Source organism: Rana temporaria, chromosome 4 (genome assembly GCF_905171775.1).
Source record: "Rana temporaria chromosome 4, aRanTem1.1, whole genome shotgun sequence".
Lineage (NCBI taxonomy): Eukaryota > Metazoa > Chordata > Amphibia > Anura > Ranidae > Rana > Rana temporaria.
Window position 1 is genome coordinate 88,228,816 of NC_053492.1, and position 5,116 is coordinate 88,233,931.

Genomic DNA, 5,116 nt, shown 5'->3' on the forward strand with positions numbered 1-5,116 from the left:
CGTCTTGTCGCAAATTGAAGAAACACCTCCCCACCCCGTTTGAGGGGAAATGCCTGAGATAAGGGCAATGTGGTTTGTAAGCAGAAGGAAAGACAGCACATGTATGACGGTCCAAATGGTCCCTCTTTCATTGTTAAGTTTTTAGAACTTCTCTTTTGCAATACCCTTTCCATTGTTTTTGTGCAGCCACGTGCCCACTAACCCTCTGCTTAGGGAGTGGCAAGTAGAGCTTTCTGTGGCTGAAAATGTTACCACCAAGCTGTAAGTGCCTGTGTGATTGAATAAAGGCAAGAGTGCAATAGGCATGTCTGATCACTGAGCTATGATTAAAGACCCCAATCTGATGGGTTAAGACTTTCCATTATTTTGCACATGTGATTAATCAGTTTCACTGACTTGGTAATTAGTACAGCTATTTCATCTGTGGGAAATCCAGAAAACGTAACCTGTTGCGCCCTGAGCACTGGAGTTGAGAAATACTGAGTTAAGGCTGAAATTATGACATGATGATCCCAGGTCCAAATAATGGTCTGAATCAGACATTTGAATGGTGACAGAGGGCTGTTAGGCTGGGACAGAAAAGGGACCACTGAGGTAATGAAATGCTATAAATGCTGGCATAATGAAAAGTTGATGCAAACAGAGCTTCCAGTGTTCCAGGATGTACAAATCCTGGAACACTGAAGAATGCAAAATCTACGTAAAAACAATGCAATGATTTGCAAATCTCACTCATATGTTAACGGGAACCTATCAATTTTTTAAATATACCATTTTTAATAAAAATATTAAATTGATAGTGGCAACTCTTAAAGTTGGCACAGGGCAACAAACTAGCAAAACAAGTGGTCAGTAATGTGATTGGATATATAAAAGCATTTTAACCCAGCCATACAAAGGTCAAATTCTAAACAAATTTTCTTAAAATTAAAATATTCTCAATTAAAACTTTTTTTTTTCTATTTTTGGCACCATTGGGTTTCATGCACACTGGACATTTTTTACAGCTGCTGTTTTTGGCTTCAGATATTTGTTTTTTTTCTCTTCCGTTCATGGACGGACACAGCAGCCTTTGACCTTAAAGTTATATCCGCTTCCTTCCAGGAGAGTTGGGCAGAAAAAAAAGCATTTTAAGTGTTAACACTTTCCTCAGTGCAGCTCCTCCCAGGGGGCGTGGTTCCCCGGGTATAACCCACACCCTGCTCTTGCAGCCTATTTCTTTCTGCCCAACGTCAGGAGAGGACAGGCACTCTGGAGTCCCTGTAATCTAGAGTTTTTTTTGCGACTTTTTTGCCTTTTTATTGTATTGTTCCTGCATCTTTGAATCCTGTGATTCTTCTATCAACAGCTGACTGGGTGACAGGCTGGGTCTTGACTCTTGTAGTCCCCCCATGTTCAGCCATCGAGCGTGTGCCGGCCCTCAGCTCTGGGTCGTCCACGGCAGGGCACATTGCTCCAGGGGCGGCCAGGGAACTACAAGTTCCAGGACACATATGACCAGTCTCTATGGCCTTGTCACAGTGTGTCTGGTTGACAGCCATGCCGGTAGTGGACGTTGGTTCTGTCTGGGATACCTCCATCCGATGGTCGCAGGATGGGTAAGTAGTGGCCCCTTGCAAGGTGGTATGGCTGGTGTTTTCAGTGGGGAGGTCAAACTGAGGGTCTGCCCTGCTTTCCTCTCCCTCCCCATACTGGGTAACTGCTGTGAAGGGGGGGGCCTACTGGGGTTTCTTTATTTCCACTGGGGCCCGTGTGTTGTGAAATTTTTACTCTGGGGGGTGCTGCTGTGTAGTGTTGGGTGTTTGCATCACTGGGGATTTTAAACTGCGCCATGGCCACCATTTTGCCGTGGTCACGGTTTACATAGCTCGGCGGCCATTTTCCTGTAGCCCACTGGTGATTTTTACTTCATATGGCGGCCATCTTGGAAAAGTCTTGGCCTCTTGTGACAGTTTTTAGCGCTGCAAAACCCCGCAAATCTTCCCTGAGGTGACAGACGCAGCACATCAGAGCACACCTCAGGTTTTCAGCTCTCTCTGCAGCCGGGTGGGGTGGTGAGTCCCTGGGAGGCCTCTGCTTCTATTTTTTTGTTCTGTCTTGCAGTACACTGCAGTGGGGCAACATTGAACCTGGGGTTTCTGCCCCAACAATGCCTGAGTTATACTTTAATACCCCTGCCGCATCTGTTGAGGCAATGTCGGCTGTCCTTGAGGTGTTTCTCGCCAGGTTTGAAGCAGCTAGGGCCCAGAAGGGGGGTAAAAAGCGCCTGCTTCTGGGGATGTCTCAGAACCAGAGCCTAAAGCAACAGCAGGCAATGATTCTGTCAGTCATGTCAGATGATGCAGGCTTAACCCACACGGACTGTGAGGATGACTCTGTCTCAGGGTCAGTAAATGATAGGGATTTTGTTGGAGCTCTTATTTCTGCGGTGCGTGATACTCATAAACTTGAGGATTTGGTGGGGGCACCAAATGTCCCGAACCCTTTTGGGTTTCCGCAAACCGCCCAGCACCGCAAAAGTATTTCCCTGTATTCCATATTTGGAACAATTGCTAAATAAGGAATGGGATACGCCAGTTTGCTGTTCCTAAAAACGTTGCGGTCCGCTATCCCTTTGAGGAGGACTTTTTGAAAAAATGGGTCTCCTCCATCAGTGGACCCTCCAGTGTCCAGACTGAGTAAAACCACCACATTTCCTGTGGAAAGGGCTCCCGCTTTTATGGACCCCACTGATAGAGCGGGCCACAGCCTCCACCCTCCTATGTTCACAGTAGTGGGTTGGGCTGTGAGACCGGTTGTGGCCGGGTCTCTTGTGTCGCGGACTCAACTGAACGAGCAAAGTTGTTGCTGGAGGAGCTGGATGCTTCCGAGACCTGCAAGGACCTGGCTGAACAATTGGTTCAGGGTCTAAAATTTGTCTGCGAGTCGGCCCTGGATATGCTTCCCAGAGCCTCCGCCTATGCGGTGGTACTACGCTGCCTTGTGTGGCTGAAATGCTGGTCTGCGGACCAATCCTCCAAGAAGGCCTTGGTGGATTTGCCCTTTTGAGAGCGACTTTTTGGGGTGTCCCTGGATGACATCAAGGATGCCACAGGTGGTAAGAACACATTGCTCCCACCGTCTGGAAAGGGCAAGGAGCCTTGCCGTAGGCAAGGGCCCTCTTTTACTAACCCAAAGCAGTTTTTTCATGCGGCGGGAAAGAATTCGCAAGGTGCGAAGGCGCCCGCTACAGGGCAGAAGCGTCCCTGGTTCCGCAAGTCTAAGAAGCCTGCGGACAAGCCTGCTTCCGCATGAAGGTCTGCCCCGCCCATGTCTCAGGTGGGGGGGTGGCTTCGCGGCTCGGTGGAGGTCGTCTCTTCTCTCCGACCGTTGGGTTTTGCGAAATAGTTTCCTCAGGGTACAAGAGTTTCTCTCTTGTCCACCAAACAGATTTTTTTTTTCCTTCCAACCTCCAGCTCGCCGGCATGCTCTGTCAGGGGCTGTCCAGGATCTACTGGCCAGGGGAGTGATTGTACCAGTTCCCTCGTTGGAACAGTTTCAGGGGTTTTACGCCAATCTGTTCGTGGTCCCCAAGAAGGAAGGGGGTCCGTCCAATCCTGGACCTCAAGGCCCTCAATTGTTTTGTCAAGGTGCAAAAATTCAGGATGGAGTCGATTTGCTCGGTGATAGCAGCACTCCATCAGGGGGACTTTCTGGCGTCCTTGGATATCATGGACGCATACTTGCATGTTCCCATTTGCACAAAGCACCAGAGATTTCTGCGCTTTGCGATCGGGGAGGACCACTTTCAATTTGTGGCCCTCCCGTTCGGTCTGGCCTCGGCACCATGGGTTTTCACCAAGGCGCTCACCCCGATAGCGATCTCTTGCTGTCTCAGCAGGGCCAGTATCGTGGGATATCTGGACGACCTTCTCCTGAGAGCTTCCTCGGGCCCAGTTAGAGGACGTGTCTATCACATGTCAGACTCTCCAAGAGTTCGGCTGGCTTCTGAATATCCAAAAGTCAGTGTTGGTTTCGGCTCTGCGTCTGGAATACCTAGGACTAGTCCTGGATTCCGCGGAGGCGGGAGTTTTCTCCCAACACTGCGTTATGCGGTGTAGCAGTTGTTGACCCAGAAGTGGTCGTCTCTTCGATTCTGCATGACTGTTCTGGGTCTGATGGTGGCCTCTTTCGAGGCAGTTCCTTATGCCCTATTCCACACCAGGGATCGACGGAAGGAAATTGTCACGTTGGGACAAGCTCCGGTCTTCTCTGGATTGCCAGATTCAGTTGAGTCCACTGGTAATGTCTCCCCTGGTGTGGTGGCTGGCGTCTCCGGTGCTTCGGGACGGGAAGTTGTTTTCTGCCGTGCCACTGGACAGTGGTCACGACTGATGCCAGCCTAGCCTCTCTGGTTGGGGAGGGGCGTTTGGGGCACCTAGTCAGCCCAGCTGCGATGGACTCAGGTGGAGTCCCGCCTACCGATCAATATCCTGGAGCTCCGAGCAATCAAGCTGTGCCTTGCCAGGTGGTCCCTGGATCTACAGGGCCGACCGGTCGGGATCCAGTCCGACAACGCCACGGCCGTGGCATACGTCAATCATCAGGGAGGCACACGGAGTTCTGCTGCAAGACAGAGGTCGCGCACATCCTTCGGTGGTCCGTTCCGGCTTTATCGGCCATGTACATTCCGGGAGTACGGAATTGGCAAGCCGGCTTCCTAAGTCGCACTGCACTAGACCAAGGAGAGTGGTCTCTCCACCCACAGGGGTTTCAGGGTCTGTGCCAAAAGTGAGGCACTTCAGACGTGGACGTTCTAGCGTCCCGCCTCAACCGGAAGGTGCCGCGATCATGGCCAGGTCAAGAGACCCGTGGGCGGACACGTCAGGCTCGTTGGCTCCTTGGGGTCACTATCGCCTATTTTACACCTTCCTTCCTCGCCTGCTGCGCAGAGTGGAAGCCGAAGGGATTCTATCAATCCTGATTGGCCGCGTCGATCCTGGTGCGTCTGGTGGCAGACGCCCCCTGGCGTCTTCCCCTGGGAGATGATCTTCTGTTACAGGGTCCGATCTTCCACCCTGTTTTACAGCCACTGGCTTTAGCGGCGTGGCTGTTAAGAGTCAGGGTCTGAAGGACC